The 18,361-nt window shown below is 45.7% G+C and overlaps 1 long non-coding RNA gene and 1 pseudogene across 2 annotated transcripts in view; one reads left to right on the top strand and one right to left on the bottom strand.

Annotated features, from left to right (window-relative positions):
* The window catches only part of LOC116565043, a gene marked incomplete at its 5' end in the record, with an annotated part of 36,912 nt that overhangs the window by 521 nt on the left and 18,030 nt on the right, over nucleotides 1–18,361 (bottom strand). The gene's annotated exons all lie outside the window — the stretch shown is intronic.
* LOC116564895 lies at nucleotides 11,927–14,391 on the top strand (annotated as a pseudogene). The gene has a single exon (XR_004275152.1). The product of XR_004275152.1 is annotated as a 39S ribosomal protein L50, mitochondrial pseudogene (transcript).

The raw sequence follows: 18,361 nt of genomic DNA, 5'->3' as shown, positions 1-18,361 counted from the left end.
TTTCGGCCATACCCATCCTGCATCAAATTCTAGCTGGTCAGACTCAGTGCTGTGGCTCTGCCGTGGAGGCTTATAACACAACACTGGAACACTCTCTAACCAAGGCAGGAAGCCTTAGGAGGGACTTCCTTACCACTATGGGTGCTAAATTAAGTCAGTAGGTCATGCTTCAACCAATAATCTAAGGACTCTCTCCACCTTCTCTTCCTCCCTCTTCTCCTGATTCCCAAGCCTTTAGCTAACAGTAATTTGGCTTGTTTAGTATTTTCTTATGGTCCAGATAATTACCAAAAATGTTTTTTTAAATCATCTCTGTTAATATGATGTCTACCAACTTCTCATTATCACAAAATACCTAACCTCCAAAAAAGTTTTAAAAAAAATTGAAATTGCCAGGTATGGTGGCTCTTGCCTGTAATCCCAGCACTTTGGGAGGCCAACGTGGGCAGATCACGAGATCAGGAGATGGAGAACATCCTGGCTAAAACAGTGAAACCTCATCTCTACTAAAAATACAAAAAATTGGCCAGGCGTCATAGCACATGTCCCAGCTACTCGGAAGGCTGAGGCTGAAGAATCACTTGAACACGGAAGGCGGAAGTTGCAGTGAACTGAGATTGTCCACTGTACTCCAGCCTGGCCAACAGAGCGAGACTCCGTTTCAAAAAAAAAAAAAAAAAAAAAAGAAAAGAAAATTTGAAATTATCTTTGTGATCCAGGTAAAGAAGAAAATAGAAAATCAATAAAATAAAAAGTGACAGATTTTAAATTTTCTGTAATAAAAATCCCAACACTTCAGGAGGGTGAGACGGGTAGATGACCTGTGGTCAGGAGTTCAAGACCAAAAAATCTGGCAAACACCTCCCCCATGGTAAACTAAGATAGCATGGCTACATGGTGAAACCCCGTGTCTAATAAAAAGACAAAATTAGCCAAGTGTGGTGGCTTGTGCCTGTAGTCCCAGGTGCTCCAGAGGCTGAGGCAGGAGAATCACTCGAGCCTGGGAATACAGAGGTTGCAGTGAGCTAAGATCACACCACTGCACTCCAGCCTGGGTGACAGAACAAAACTAAGTGTCAAAAAAAGAAAAAAAAAATTTATTTAACATCTATTACCATCATTTGCTATGGTAGACAATTTATTTTTGGCATATAACTTAATCCTCACAACCATTCTAAGGTGCCCATGATCATCACTCTTTTTTTTTTTTTTTGAGACAGGGTCTAACTGTTGCCCAGGCTGTAGTCCAGTGGCACATCCAAGCTCACTGAAGCCTCCACTTCCCCAAGCTCAGGTGAGCCTCTCACCTCAGCCTCCCAGATAGTTTCGCTCTGTCACCCAGGCTGGAGTGCAGTGGCGCAATCTTAGCTTACTGCAACCTCCACCTCCCAGGTGCAAGTGATTCTCCTGCCTCAGCCTCCCAAGTAGCTGGGATTAGAGGTGTGTGCCACATGCCTGACTAATTTTGTATTTTTAGTAGAGGTGGTTTCTCCATGTTGGTCAGGCTGGTCTCAAACTCCCAACCTCAGGTGATCCACTCACCTTGGCCTCCCAAAGTGCTGGGATTACAGGCATGAACCACTGCGCCCAGCAATCGTCATTCTTTTATGAGAAAACTGTAGTTCACAGTGCCCTGCCCAAGGTCACATAGTTAATAAGTGACAGAGCTGGCATTCAGACTTAGACCTTTTGAACACCATTAACCAAGTCATTTTTAAGGCTTTATTATTAATGTTGTCATCACAAAAGTCACACCAAGTCACTGACTAGAGTCACAGAGACCCAATAAATTAAAAACAAAACAAAACAAAAAGACATTCCGAGATAATTTCTGACTCTGAGAGGATCCTTGTCTCAATCCCAAATATTCTTATTAAATTCCTAATTGTGGCTGGTGCTGCTCTGAGTATTGGTCAGGGTAAACTGACATAAGCAGCAGCCACTAACTATTTACCATATGCTTTGCCTGAGGCCCTGAGAAGAAACGAAATAAATTTTAAAAGACATAAATCCTTTCCCTAAAAGATCTTGCAACCCCATTGGTAAGTCAAGATGAAAGCATATGGAACAAAGACTTGATCCAGGCTGCAGTCCTCTGTGCAACAGTGAGGGGACACAACCAATGTGATTGGAAGAAGTTGACGAGGTGGAGGGAGCAGCTGTGAAAGGCAGCATGGAGCCTAGTTGGGAGTTTAGGCTGAAATAGGCAGCAGAGTTCCTTCTACAGTCTTTGTTATACTCAAAGAGTGTGTGAGATAGAGTATTCTGAAGGTTCTGGGTACGGTGGATCAGAATGAGAATGGAGTCAGGATATTTCCCGACCATCATGTGTTAGCAGAATGACCACTCAGGGCTGATATATAAAGTCTATCTTTTCAGTTTACTCAACAACATGAAGTATTTCCACTTCAGGCCTTTGTTAGGTAACATAAACACGAGTTTCCTGTAACCCAGAAACTAACTTTCTTACTTTTCAAATATCTATGCCAGCTGGGCGTGGCTCACATCTATAATCCCAGCATCTTGGGAGGCCAAGGTGGCCGGATCACAAGGTCAGGAGTTCGAGACCAGCCTGGCCAACATAGTGAAACCCCACCTCTACTAAAAATACAAAAATTAGCCAGGCATGGTGGTGGGTGCCTGTAGTCCCAGCTACTCGGGAGGCTGAGGCAGAAAAATTGCTCGAACCCAGGAGGCGGAGGTTGCAGTGAGCCAAGATCATGCCACTGCACTCCAGGCTAGGCAACAGAGAGAGACTCTGTCTTAAAAAACAACAACAACAAAAACAATTTGTTGGTGTGGCGGCAGGTACCTGTAATCCCAGCTACTGGGGTGCCTAAGGCAGGAGAATCACTTGAACTGGGGAGGCAGAGGTTGCAGTGAGCCGCGATCATGCCACTGCTCTCCAGCCTCAGTGACAGAGCAAGACTCTACCTCAAACAAAAAAACAAACCCCAACTCCCAAGCCAAAGTCACATCCCAAGTGGCCGGCCCTGGCCCTGGGGCCACACAGCTCCATTGCTCTGTGCTTCTCTTCGGGGCAGCATTTCCTCTTGTCCTATCCAACACACATTCCTCACATTGTCTACACCTAGCTCCTCAAACAGGAAACCCCTGTTGGCTTTTTATCCCACTCTCCACCTGCTGCTTCTAAGCCTGGCTCCAAAGGACTTAACTCACAGGAGGACACATGCTTTTTGGCCTCGGCCCAGTCTGTCCCGCACCCACGCTCTGTACCTTCTGCTGGTGCTCTGTACCTTCCCCTTGCTGGAGAGCCCAGACCTCCCAAGGCTCCTCTGAGAATACTTGAGAGGATCCAGTAGCTATGTTAAAAGCCCACTCCTGTAATCCCAACACTTTGGGGAGCCAAGGTGGGCAGACCACCTGAGGTCAGGAATTCGAGACCAGCCTGGACAACATGGTAAAACCCTGTCTTTAGTAAAAATACAAAAAAATTGCTGGCGTGGGGGTGTGCGCCTGCAGTTCCAGCTACTCAGGAGGCTGAGACACGAGAATTGCTTGAACCCAGGAGGTGGAGGTTGCAGTCAGCCAAGATCTCGCCACTGCACTCCAGCCTGGGTGACAGAGTGAGACTCTGTCTCAAAAAACAATACAAGGGCCGGGCGCGGTGGCTCAAGCCTGTAAGCCCAGCACTTTGGGAGGCCGAGGCGGGTGGATCACGAGGTCAAGAGATCGAGACCATCCTGGTCAACATGGTGAAACCCCGTCTCTATTAAAAATACAAAAAATTAGCTGGGCATGAGGGTGCGTGCCTGTAATCCCAGATACTCAGGAGGCTGAGGCAGGAGAATTGCCTGAACCCAGGAGGCGGAGGTTTCGGTGAGCCGAGATCGCGCCATTGCACTCCAGCCTGGGCAACATGAGTGAAACCCCGTCCCAAAAAAAAAAAAAAAAAAAATACAAAACAAAAACCACTATTCTGAAAGCCCATTCTCTCTCTCTCTATATATATATATAGTAAGTTAGGTGATCAAAAGGCAAAATGCCACTTCAACCTCTTGAAAAATGCTGTGTTACATTATTTAAGATTATACTTTCACCTTTTTTATTTCTTTTTCTTTTTCTTTTTCTTTTTGAGACGGAGTCTTGCTCTGTCACTAGGCTGGAGTGCAGTGGTGCAATCTAGCTCACTGCAGTCTCCGCCTCCTGGGTTCAAGCGATTCTTCCACCTCAGCCTCCCAAGTAGCTGGGACCACAGGCGTGTGCCACCATGCCCGGCTAATTTGGTTGTCTTTTTAGTAGAGACAGGGTTTCACCGTGTTGGCCAGGATGGTCTCGATCTCTTGACCTCGTGATCCGCCCACCTCGGCCTCCCAAAGTGCTGGGATTACAGGCGTGAGCCACCGCGCCCGGCCTCATCTTTTATTTCATGAGAATCTCCATTTGAACACCATTCTGTCTTTTGCAAAACTTTCTCTATATTTACCAGGCTGTTCTCAAATTCCTGAGCTCAGGTGACCCATCTATCTCAGCCTCCCAAAGTGCTAGGATTACAGGTGTGCACCACTGCGTCCAGCCTTCTTTTTAATATTAATTATCCAGTTTTACATTGTTCTACTTGATTAACACTAGGCTTGAGTACAATGGCACGATCTCTGCTCACTGCAACTTCTGCCTCCAGGGTTCAAATGATTCTCTCACCTCAGCCTCCCGAGTAGTTGGGATTACAGGCAGGCGCCATCATGCCGGGCTAATTTTTGTATTTTTAGTAGAGACAGGGATTCTCCATGTTGGCCAGGCTGGTCTCCAACTCCTGACCTCAGGTGATCCGCCTGCCTTGGCCTCCCAAAGTGTTGGGATTATAGGCATGAGCCACAGCGCCCGGCCACAGCACGCACCTTCTTAAGGACAGTTCCTTTTTGGATCCTTCCTAAGGTTCTGATTTCTAATCCTTCCTAACCCAGCTCAGTGCCCCACCCCTCCACCTCTGTCCCCCCATTCTGCCTCACTTTCTCCTTTCCCGATTCCCATCATTACCCACAATCAGTCTTGGCCTCAGATTCCCGCCCTTCAGGTTCCAGTGTGCCTTGGGACCTCCCTCTCCCCTGATCCTCTCTGATTAGGGGTGTGTGTGTGGGGGGGGGGTGGTTTGTGCTGGAATTAAAGCCAGACTTTATTGGAGTCCTGGGGCTGGATTCTGCATTGTGCTCTGTTGTGTCATTGCACCTTCTCGATTCTACTCTTTCTGCCCTGCTTCAATCTCTTCATACTCTTTTTTTTGAGACGGAGTTTTGCTCTTGTTACCCAGGCTGGAGTGCAATGGCGCGATCTTGGCTCACCGCAACCTCCGCCTCCTGGGTTCAAGCAATTCTCCTGCCTCAGCCTCCCGAGTAGCTGGGACTACAGACGCACGCCACCATGCCCAGCTAATTTTTGTATTTTTAGTAGAGACGGGGTTTCACCTTGTTGACCAGGATGGTCTCGATCTCTTGCCCTCGCGATCCACTCTCCTCGGCCTCCCAAAGCGCTGGGATTATAGGCGTGTGCCACCGCGCCCAGCCTCAACCTCCATACTCTAACCCGCCAGTGGATGCTGACCCCGCCGGTGGAGCTCCGCTCCTTCCCACCTGCTGCTTCTCTACCTCCATCTCTCCATCTTCTGCTTCTGGCCTTTCCTGGCAAGGGGCCCCAAGCTCTGAGCCCTTTTCTGGGGCGCCATTCTGCTCTTCTTTGTCACCTCGGGGCAGTGGCCGTGGGCTCCTCCTCCAGCTGCTGCGGGCCTGGGCCAACCGGGCCAGTGTGGCCGGGCGACAGTGCAGTTCCCGCCCCTGGGTGGCAGCGGCAGGTACACTGCGCGAGACATCCCCTGTAGGCTGGTGTGGGCGCCGCCTGGAGGTTGGTGCGGCGCCCCCTGGAGGATGGTGTGGGCGTCGCCTGGAGGCTGGTGCAGTGCCTCCTGGAGGTTACTGTGGCGCCGCCTGGAGGTTGCGGTGGTGCTCCTTGGTGCCCAGCACCCCGCCTGGGGTTTCCGGGCTGCGTTGCTGCTGCAGCGGGGCCAGGGTTCCACTCGGCTGCATCTTCTCGCGAGGCGCCTTCGCTCCTCCGGGAACTCAGCGGTGCAGCCCCGAGGCTGCTGCTGCCCAGGTCGCCATATTCCCGCGGGGGCCGGACGGGCTGTCGCCTCAGGCCGCCCACCCGACTCCGGCCGCCTCCGCCTCTTCCTTCCCTCAGCGGGAGGAAGCGATAGAGCGACCTCCAGGCAATGGGCGGCCGCCGCTCCCCAGCAGCCGGCGGGGCGGAGGAGGAAGACGCCAGGAAGCAGAAGGTCCCCGCCTGCCCGAGGGCCGCCCCCGCGGCTGCGCCCCCTGGTTCCTGCCCGCGAGCAGCTGCCGGGACCCCCCTTGACAAGTTGCTCCCCGAAAAGCTGTAAGGTTCTCTGGCCTGCAGGGAGGGACACGTTCTTCTTCACTCCGAGTCTGCACACTCGGGCCAGGCATTTTCTGCATGTTCTTAAATAGGATGTTTCCGTCAAAGGTTGATGGTAGAACCACTCTTTCTGATTCTAGCCTGCTGATAAAGAGAATATGAACGTGAAAATAAGAATATTTATGAATAGGTTCCAGACTTTGGAGGGATCCAGTAGGAAAGAAAAACAAACGCTTCCACCCACCTTTGTTCACAAAAGTGTGCTTTACCAAATTGGTGTAAATTACAGATAGCTTGTGAGGAAAACGTTTCTTGAATCTAGAAAACAAAACAAGTAAAGGGCGGGGTGCGGTGGCTCCCGCTTGTGATCCCAGCACTTGGGGAGTCCCAGGCTGGGGAGGGAGGTGTGGGGGTCACCTGAAATCAGAAGCTGGCGACCAGCCTGGCCAATATGGTGAAACCCTGTCTCCATGAAAAATACAAAAATTAGCTGGGCGTGGTGGCGAGCGCCTGCAGTCCCAGCTACTTGGGAGGCTGAGGCTAGAGAATCACTTAAACTCAGGAGGTGGAAGTTGCAGTGAGCTGAGATCGCGCCACTGCACTCCAGCCTGGACAACAGAGTGAGACTCTGTCTCAAAAAAAAAAAAAAAAAAAAAAGTAATAACAATGTTTTAACTGCAAGTTACAGTTATAAAAACATCTTAATTTTATGGATTTTTTTGTTTTGCTGGATCTCAGCAGTTTTTTGTTTGTTTGTTTGTTTTTCTTTAAGATGGGGTTTCACCCTGATGGCCAGGCTGGTCTTGAACCCCTGACCTCAGGTGATCCACCCACCTCAGCCTCCGAAAGTGCTGGGATTACAGGCATGAGCCACCACGCCCGGCAATCTCAGCAGTTTTTTGAACACTTAAGTTTATTAGAGTTCTAGAGATTGTTTTTTAGTTTATTGATTTTCATTTTTGAGATAGTATCTCACTCTGTCACCCAGGCTGGAGTGCAGTGGCACAATTTTGACTCACTACAACCTCTGCCTCCCAGGTTCAAGCAATTACCATGCCTCAGCCTCCCTAGTAGCTGGGATTACAGACATGCACCACCATACCATGCCTGGCTAATTTTTGTATTTTTAGTAGAGATGGGGTTTCACGATGTCAGCCAGGCTTGTCTCAAACTCCTGACCACGAGTGATCTGCCCACCTTGGTCTCCCAAATGCTGGGATTACAGGTGTGAGCCAGTGCACCCGGACCTTTGATTTTTTTTTCCCCATTTATTTATTTTATTGCATTTTAGGTTTTGGGGTACATGTGAAGAACATGCAAAATTGTTGCATAGGTACACACGTGACAGTGTGATTTGCTGCCTTCCTCCCCATCACCTACATCTGGCATTTCTCCCCTTGCTATCTCTCCCCAGCTCCCCACCCCCCACCGTCCCTCCCCTATTTCCCCCCAACTGACCCCAGTGTGTAGTGCTCCCCTCCCTGTGTCCATGTGTTCTCATTGTTCAACACCCGCCTATGAGTGAGAACATGCGGTGTTTGATCTTCTGCTCTTCTGTCAGTTTGCTGAGAATGATGGTTTCCAGGTTCATCCATATCCCTACAAAGGACCCAAACTCATCGTTTTTGATGGCTGCATAATATTCCATGGGGTATATGTGCCACATTTTCCCTATCCAGTCTATCGTCGATGGGCATTTGGGTTGGTTCCAGGTCTTTGCTATTGTAAACAGTGCTGCAATGAACATTCGTGTGCACGTGTCCTTATAGTAGAACGATTTGTAATCCTTTGGATATATACCCAGTAATGGGATTGCTGGGTCAAATGGAATTTCTATTTCTAGGTCCTTGAGGAATCGCCACACTGTCTTCCACAATGGTTGAACTAATTTACACTCCCACCAACAGTGCAAAAGTGTTCCTATTTCTCCACATCCTCTCCAGCATCTGTTGTCTCCAGATTTTTTAATGATTGCCATTCTAACTGGCGTGAGATGGTATCTCAATGTTGTTTTGATTTGCATTTCTCTGCTTTTTTAAAACATGTTTCTTTTTAATGTATTGAGGGGATGTAAGTGTGAGTTTCTGACATGCCTATATCGCATAGTGTTGAAGCCTGGGTAGTTCATTGTTGTGAGTTATCAGAAACCTGTGTTCAAGAGGACTTGTAAGAGTTTTTTCCATGAAAAGCAAATTTGGGGCCAGGCATGGTGGCTCATGGCTGTAATCCCAGTGCTTTGGGAGGCTGAGGTGCACATCAGATCACAAGGTGAGGAGTTCAAGACCAGCCTGGCCAACATGGTGAAACCCTGTCTCTACCACCACTAATTAGCTGGGCGTGGTGGTGGGTGCCTGTAGTCCCAGCTACTTGGGAGGCTGAGGTAGGAGAATAGATTGAACCCAGGAGACAGAGGTTGCAGTGAGCCAAGATGGCACCACTACACTCTAGCTTAGGTGACAGAGCAAGATTCCGTCTCAAAAAAAAAAAGGAAAAGAAAAGAAAATTTGAATTTGGACTATTGCTGATTACAAACAGTTTTAGAGAAGAAGTCAAAACAGTAAATATGGATTATGGAATCAATAGTTATGATGAAAATCTGATCAAAGTTCCCAATTCACAAGGAAATTTAGTTAGTAGTCTTATGTACAGCATTTTAAGAGAGTAGCCAGAATCATGACTGACAGCATCACATCAGGACCACCAGACTTTTATAAATTTCATATAATCTTCAGAATATATTAATAACATTTTGTTGTTATTTTTTGAGATGGAGTCTTGCTCTGTTGCCCAGGCTTGAGTTTAATGGCGCCATCTCAGCTCACTGCAACCTCCACCTCCAAGGTTCAAGAAATTCTCCTGTGTCAGCCTCCCGAGTAGCTGGGACTACAGGCATGTGTCACCATGCCCAGCTAATTTTTGTACTTTGTGTGTGTGATGGAGTTTCACTCTTGTTGCCCAGGCTGGAGTGCAATGGGCATGATCTCAGACCACTGCAGCCTCCACTTCCAGGGATCAAGTGAGTCCCCTGTTTCAGCCTCCCGAGTAGGTGGGATAATAGGTGCCCGACACCACACCTGGCTAATTTTTTTTTTTTTTTTTTTTTATATAAAGACGGGATTTCGCCATCACCGACCTCAGGTGATACGCCCGCCTTGGCCTCCAAAGTGTTTGGATTACAGGCGTGAGCCACCATGCCTGGCCTAATTTTTGTATTTTTAGTAGAGACGTTTAGTAGGGGTTTCACCATGTTGGTCAGGCTGGTCTTGAACTCCTGACCTCAGTTGATCCACCCGTCTCAGTCTTCCAAAGTGCTGAGATTACAGTCATGAGTGACTGTGCCCAGCCATTAACATGTTTATACAAATATAACTTTAGCAAATATTTAGCATAACAATCAAAATTACAAATCATAACATATTCAATTTGTATAAATGTATATAATTTTTGGAACATGTATATCAACAACATACCCATAAATATAACTGAGATGAGATCTAATATCACCCCGTTTGACAATGCCCTCCCACGCAGTATCACCACATTTGACAATGACCACCAATACAATCTATCAAGTAAATTGAATCATTTTATATCTTTACAAGAGACATATTCTTTAGACTCCCTGAGGGACCCAGCTGAAAAATCCCAAGGTTAATTTTAAGCCAAAAAGACTTGATTTAGGATTTTGATGATGGAGAAACCCATCAAAGATGTCATGTTGGAAAACACTTGATCAAAACAGAATCATAGGTCACTATTAGAAGAATATTCATTTACCCAGAGACTTCAAAAGCAATACAGAAAGTTACATGGATATAGAAACCTTAACCCTTTTATGTTTATATACACATATATATGCACATATACCTTTTATATATACATATATATGTATATGTGCATATATATGTGTATATATATATATATATAAAGTCTTGCTGTGTTGCCAGACTGGAGTGCAGTGGCATGACCTCAGCTCACTGCAACCTCTGAATCCCAGGTTCAAGCAATTCTCCTTCCTCAGCCTCCCAAGTAGTTGGGACTACAGGCATGTGCCACCACAGCCAGCTAAATTTGTATTTTTAGTAGAGATGGGGCTTTACCATGTTGGCCAGGATGGTCTCAATCTCTTGACCTTGTGATTTACCCACCTCGGCCTCCCAAAGTGCTGGGATTACAGGCATGAGCCACTACACCTGGCGAAACTTTAACCGTTTTAAAGCTCAGTTTTGCTAAGTAATCAAAAAGGGTACTTGAATTTCATCAGACACAGGAAGAGTGTGTATGGGTGTACACACATGATGACTTTGGTCATATCTCCATTTGCCACATGATTACACATTAGAGTGGCATCTTTACTGACCGGAAAGCCAGTATTATAGAAGGTATAGGAGGCACTCTTGGACTTGAGACAAGAACATTGTTGTGTAGAAGTTTCATTGATTGTGTTAAAATTATTCTCCAGCGGCTAGAGAACACATAGCATGGCCTTTAGAATGAGCTAGGCTTTGGTTGGATGCAAGGTCTCAACACTTACTAGCTGAGTCATATTGGACAAAGTTCTTCATCATTCTGAGACTCAGTTTGTTTGTGTTTTGAAATGGAGTTTTGCTCTTGTTGCCCAGGCTGGAGTGCAATGGCACGATCTCGGCTCATTGCCACCTCCTTCTCCCAGGTTCAAGTGATTCTCCTGCCTCAACCTCCTGAGTAGCTGGGATTACAGGTGCCTGCAACCATGCCCAACTAATTTTTGCATTTTTAGTAGAAATGGGATTTCACCATGTTAACCAGGCTGATATGGAACTCCTGACCTCAGGTGATTCCCCCACCTTGGCCCGCCCCCCAAAGTGCTGGGATTATAGACATGAGCCACTCCACTTGGCTGAGACTCAGTTTTTTGTTGTTGTTTGTTTTTAGATGGAGTCTTGCTCTGTTGCCCAGGCTGTAGTGCAGTGGCACGATCTCAGCTCACTGCAACCTCCACCCCCTGGGTCAAGCAATTTTCCTGCTTCAGCCTCCCTAATAGCTGGAATTACAGGCGTGCACTGTCACACCTCGCTAATTTTTGTATTTTTAGTAGAGACGGGGTTTCACCATGTTGGCCAGGCTGGTCTCGATCTCCTGCCTCAAGTGATCTGCCCTCCTTGGCCTCCCATAGTGTTGGCATTACAGGTGTAATCTACTGCACCTGGCCCATAGTAGACATTTAATAATGTTTGTTCAAGTATTTGGCATTCTTGGAGGTCAGAAATGGGGTGGGAAAGATTTTTAAATAACAGGTTTTTTTTTTTGAGACAGAGTTTTGCTCTTGTTGCCCAGGCTGGAGTGCAATGGCGTGATCTCAGCTCACTGCAACCTCTGCCTCCCAGGTTTAAGCAATTCTCCTGCCTCAGCCTCTTGAGTAACTGGGATTACAGGGATGTGCCACAATGCCCAGCCAATTTTGTATTTTTAGTAGAGATGGGGTTTCTCCTTGTTGGTCAGGCTGGTCTCTAACTCCTGACCTCAGGTGATCTGCCCACCTCAGCCTCCCAAAGTGCTGAGATTACGGGCATGAGCCACCATGCCCAGCCTAAATAACATGTTTTAAAAAGTCACATTGTCCGACAATATCCATTTCTCTTGCATATTTAGGAAATTGAGATTTTTTTCCTAAAACATGCTGACATATGGGAAATAGGATGTAAAATGTACACAAATGTTTTAGACACAGTTTGAGGTTTCCAGGAGATTTTGTTCTGGGGAGACAGCTTGCTACAAGCTCCCAAAGCTCTGGGAGGACATAGTCTTCATCCTCCCTCAGCAGAGGCTGTGAGGCAAGAAGCCCTGGGGAGCACTTGAGCCTTGGACTTCTAGCATAGCGGGTTCAGGTCTTTATAGTTTGGGCCCACGGCACAGAGAGGTCACGGGTCTCTGGCTTCCTGTGACCTTTGCCTGCCTTGCCAGCAGAAAATGTGACCCTCCAAAGCAAGAAACTTGAGGGTGTGGGTCACCCCCACCCTGGCATCTGCCCAGAACATGAGAAGGAAGGAACAATGGTCCTCCAGCGACCTCACAGGGTTGGCACAGGCGGCCACTGCCCTGTGTGGACCACCCAGTTGTGTTGGGCAACCTGAACCCCACCTGCAGGGATGCGAGGAGGAAAATACAAAAGTCTTTATGTGAGCACTGAGAAGGCAGGTGCAGCAGAAACCTCCAGGCAGTAACTACCCAGTCTGGGACCTATGGTGGAGAGAGAGCCTAGTGGGCGACTCTAGGGTCACCAGGTGGCACTGTGGCCTTATTGGTGGCTCTGAAAAGGAAGATTTGGAAGGAGATAATCACAGCTAATGTTTAACAAGCACCTACTATGTGCCAAATCATTCACCCCTGGCAACAACCTAAGGAGCTAGGGATTCTTATTATATATCTTTTATAGAGAAGGCAGTGAAGGCATAAAGAGGTGAATTATCTTGCCCAGATCACTCAGCTAATAAGTGGTAGAGGTGGAATAGAACCTAAACAGTGTGGCTGCGGAGCCCACATGCATTGATTCCACAAGCGTTTATTGAGCACCTGCCATGTACAAGGCCTTGTGTGATTAAATACGGTTATGATTAATAATATAACAATGACAAATCACATGTTCTAGATGTAAGATTTTCTTTTTTTGTAGGTTTCAGGCACAGAACTGTATATCCAATAATAGTGAAATTGATCCCACTAGTTTTGACAGAAATGATGATACATTTAAATGAGTTGGATGATTTAGAGGTATTATCTCATGAATCCTTGAGGGAAACTGAATGAGGAATGAAATTTATTGTTCCCATTTCACACAGAAGGAAACTGAGGTTAAGAGGGGTAAAGTAATTTTGCATGGCATGAAGTAGAAATTCCAATTACAGGAATTTAAACTTGGATCTATCTTTTTCTGAGGCCCCCATGCTTTTGACCACTATAGAGTCAAGCATCGCCTTGTTTTTCCACTCATTCAAGAAACTTTTTTAGAATCCTCTAGAGTGGATCTCAGCGAAGATGGCCGTGCAATCTGTGTCCGGCATTACCAGAAGAGTCTTCATGTGGAAAGTCTCATGGGCACCACACAGAGAATTTTGGTCTCGATCCAGAAAAGAGATAGAGCCAGTGGTTGCTGAGACTGTAGAAGAGGTGAAAAAGGAATCTATCCTAGTGTGTCCACCCTTATGAAGCCGAGCATACACACCACCTGAAGATCTCCAGAGTCGTTTGGAATCTTATGTTAAAAAAGTTTTTGGTTCATCTCTTCCTTGTTATTGGCAAGAAGTCTCCATGGAAGACGGTTGTCTAAAGTTCAGTCTTTTGGTGCATTTAGCTGATGACTTGGGTCATGTAGTCCCTAATTCCAGACTCCACCAGATGTGCAAGTTTAGAGATGTTCTTGAATCTATAATGTTCCTGTTCAAGATAGATCTAAATTTGATGAACTCAGTGCCAGTAATCTGCCCCCAAATTTGAAAATCACTTGGAGTTACTAAGCAATTTGGAAGAGAAACACACTGAAATCATTTTTTTTTACCTGGTCAAGGGGGCTGCTTATCATACCTTTCAATACTTTACTATGTGAAATACTACCAGAACTGTTCTCTAAACCCACTTTTTCTATAGATGAATGTATCATCTCTTTTTTTTCTCATATTATGAATGGACAAATAACAGGACTTTCTAGTTTCATATTTGCTGAAACCATTTTTTAAATGAAATTAAGTCATTAATTTGAAAAATTTTGAGAGGACACTGTCATTAACTTGGATTTAAGACAAGAGGACATTTCAAGTTCACACCCTTCATAGGCATAAAGCAGTAGTTGCAAGAAAATATTTTCATCCTGTTAGGACTCATATCTAAGGTAGAGTTATTATATTGCACATACACAAATAAACTTGTATTAGATAGATACCTATAAAAGAAACAGAAGTATGTTGCATGTTACTGACCGTTCTAGATTAATTTCTTTTGGAATTAAAGTAGATTTGTTGAAAAATAAAATAAAATTATCTAATAGGTTGGTGCTCATCATGAGCTTCTGCTCCTATTCTGCAGGTGGTGAAGCCCTCTATTGTTCTGACCCCACAGTTCCTGTCCCATGACCAGGGCCAGCTCACCAAGGAGCTGTAGCAGCATGTAAAGTCAGTGCCCTCCCCCATGCGAGTACCTGAGGTAGGTGAGTGAGCGCAGACAGATGGGCCTGGTGCCCTCGAACAGTTCCTGGGTCTTGGCTGCCACAAGTCTCGCAGGGGCCATGCTGGGGGAAGTGTAGGCAGTCACAGTACTAGATTTTTCCTTCTTTTTCCTTCCATACAAGTGGCTTAGTATGAAATAGCTTAGTATGGGATGGGGTAGAGTAGTTAACTTATTTGGATAAAAACTGCTATTTTGTGTCAGAAACTCAAAAAGAATTATTGCTGACATGTTAACCTAAAGAAAAACAATGAGACAAGTGCCCAGCAGTACTTCAAAAGGCTATTTATTATCCTGCAAAATTCAGGCTGGGAGTTGTGTCCCACATCTGTAATCCCAGCACTTTGGGAGGCTGAGTGGATCACCTGAGGTCAGGAGTTTGAGACCAGCCTGACCAACATGGAGAAAACCTTGTCTCACTAAAAACACAAAATTAGCCGGGCATGGTGGCATGTGGCTGTAGTTCCAGCTACTCAGGAGGCTGAGGCAGGAGAATCTCTTGGACCTGGGAGGCAGAGGTTGAAGTGAGCTGAGATTGCGCCACAGCACTCCAGCCTGAGCGAGAGAGACCGTCTTAAAATATGTATATATATATATATTTTGCAAAATTTGAAGCAGAAATCAAAATCAGCAGCTTCCAAACTATTTTTAACATGATTCATAATTAGAAATACATTTTATATTACATATGTAGTTCTATATTTTTGAATAAAATAATTAATAAAATCACATTTATTTTATAACATGCAATGTATTTTTTATTCTCCTTCATTTGTTTGGAATGCTCTGTGCAATCTACAAAAAGTCCAATGGTAATAATTAAATTATTCATTTAATTAAACTTTATCTTGTCATTTAAAATGATAATTTCAAAAACGATCTTTTGTTTTTGAGATTATGTGCGTATGTGTATGTGTGTATGTATATATATATACATGTATATATATATATTTTTTCTTTGAAAGAGTATCTTGCTCTTTCACCCAGCCTGGAGTACAGTGGCACAATCTCGGCTCACTGCAACCTCCACCTCCCGGGATCAAGAGATTCTTCTGCGTCAGCCTCCCAAGTAGCTGGGATTACAGGCGCCCACCACCATGCCCAGCTAATTTTTCATATTTTTAGTAGAGACGGGGTTTTACTATGTTGGCCAAGTTGGTCTCAAACTCCTGACTTTGTGATCCACCCACCTTGGCCTCCCAAAGTGCTGGGATTACAGGCGTGAGGCATGACTACAGATAGTCCTTTTTCCTTGCAAGCTCAGCTATGAATTTAAAATAATTTGTGTTCACCAGGTTCAGTGGCTCACACCTGTAATTCCAGCAACTCAGGAGGCTGAGACAGGAGGATTGCTTGAGATCAGGAATTCAAGACCAGCCTAGGCAAGAGAGCAAGACCCCATTTCTTAAAAAATTAGCCAGGCATGGTGGCACATGCCTGTAGTTCCACCTACTCAGGAGGCTAAGGTGAGACTAGCTTGAGCCCAGGAGTGTGAAGCTATGGTGAGCTACGATTGCATCACTACACTCCAACCTGGGCAACAGGGTGAGACCCTGTCTCTAAAAAGGAAAAAATTGTGTCATTTACCTAGTATTTGTGACAGTTATCAGGTCATATTAATTCACTACACATAGCCTTAATCCCATATTTTCTCAATAACCCACACTAATCAAGCTTTCATCCCTACCACTGAATCTGTCCCAGTCAACATTACCAATAACATCCATCTGTAAACCCAGTGGTCATTTCTCAGTAGTCATATTAATCTTTCATCGGGATTGAAACCTTCAAGAAATCTCTCCTTGAAACTCCATATTCTCTTGGTTTGTCACACTCTCTTCCTTTTCCTACCTCTCCTCAGTCTTCTCTGTGGACTCCTACTGCTTTGCTGACCTTTAAATGTTGAATATGGCTGGGTGCGGTGGCTCACGCCTGTAATCCCAGCACTTTGGGAGGCCAAGATGGGTGGATCACCTGAGGTTAGGAGTTTGAGGCCAGCCTGGCCAACATGGTGAAACCCTGTCTCTACTAAAAATATGAAAATTAGCCGGGCATGGTCATGGGCACCTGTAATCCCAGCTACTTGGGAAGCTGAGGCAAGAGAATCGCTTGAACCCGGGAGGCGGAGGTTGCAGTGAGCCCAGACCATGCCATTGCACTCCAGCCTGGGCAACAAGGGTGAAACTCTGTCTCATAATAATAATAATAATAATAAATGTCGAATATTTCTGGGTCCAGTCCTCTATCCAGTCTCATACTTCTATGCTCCTCTAGGTGATCCCATCCAGTCTAATGATTTTCTTTTTTTTAAAATTTATTTATTTTTTATTTATTTATTTATTTTTATTTATTTTTAAGACGAGGTTTCACCATGTTGGTCAAGCTGGTCTTGAACTCCTGACCTCAGGTGATCCGCCCGCCTTGGCCTCCAAAAGTGCTTGGATTACAGGCCTGAGCCACCATGCCCGGCCAGTCTAATATTTTCAATGCTATATATATGCCAATGACTCCCATACTGAGATCTTCCAATCTGATCTCTAACACCCAACCTCTGTTGCAGGCTTATATATACAACTATTTATAACCGCCCACTCGACATCCCTGTTTGAATGTCAGACCTAATATGACCCAAACCAAACTCTCAGTTTGTTGCCAACAATAGTAGTAAACAGAACAAAGAAGTAAAGTACTATGGTATAGCAAAAGCTTCTTTATGGGATACTAGGTAGGCTTTTTAGTACACATATGGTCCTTCCCCCAGTCAAGCAGTATGACATGGAAAAAAACAGTATTCTACATGGCCACCAAACATCAGGTGTACCTTCATGAGGGCCCTCAATCCAGAGGCCTTTTTATTATTCACTATTTGTTGTTGTTGTTGTTGTTGTTGAGATGCAGTCTCGATTGTCGCCCAGTCTAAAGTACAGTGGCAAGATCTTGGCTCACTAACCTCCGCCTCCCCGGTTCAAGCAATTCTCCTGCCTCAGGCTCCCGAGTAGCTGGGATTACAGGTGTGCACCACCATGCCTGGCTAATTATTTTTATTTATTTATTCATTTTTGCTTTGGAGTTTTGCTCTTGTTGCCCAGGCTGGAGTGCAATGGCTCAATCTTGGCTCACCGCAACCTCCATCTCCTGCGTTCAAACAATTCTCCTGCCTCAGCCTCCCGAGAAGCTGGGATTACAGGCATGCGCCACCACGCCTGGCTAATTTTGTATTTTTAGTAGAGACAGGGTTTCTCCATGTTGGTCAGGCTGGTCTCGAACTCCTGACCTCAGGTGATCCATCCACCTCAGCCTCCCAAAGTGCTGGGATTATAGGCGTGAGCCACTGCGCCTGGTCTTTATTCACTCTTTTTGGAGAATAAACCTCTAAACTAGCCACAGTGGAGGAGGGAAACCTGCCAAATTCCATGGAGTAGGGGGAGAAATTCCTGGAATTCCACTGCGTTTTCAACAGATTTTCAACAAACGTGCAGCTTTTACTCTCAAGTCCCCATGTCGAAAGACACATGGTGCCGCCAATTCCGGGTCTTTGGATTGCTCCACAGCTTAGATGGGGTTGCTTATCGGCTTTCCTCACTTCCCTTTTAGGGCAAGCTTTCTCCCATCTGCTAATTTCGTCATTTTCCCATTTTTGCTTTCCAATTTAAGCAGTTTTGTGGGCTGTTGTCTCTTTTCCAATTTTAGTGTTTAAGTACTTTTTTTTTCTGAAACAGGGTTTTTCTCTCGCCCAGGCTGGAGTGCTGTGGCATGATCTTGACTGACAGCAGCCTCC

Source organism: Sapajus apella, unplaced genomic scaffold, assembly GCF_009761245.1.
Source record: "Sapajus apella isolate SASKATOON/1434 unplaced genomic scaffold, GSC_monkey_1.0 scaffold38, whole genome shotgun sequence".
NCBI lineage: Eukaryota > Metazoa > Chordata > Mammalia > Primates > Cebidae > Sapajus > Sapajus apella.
This window is presented reverse-complemented; position numbering and strand designations above follow the sequence as displayed.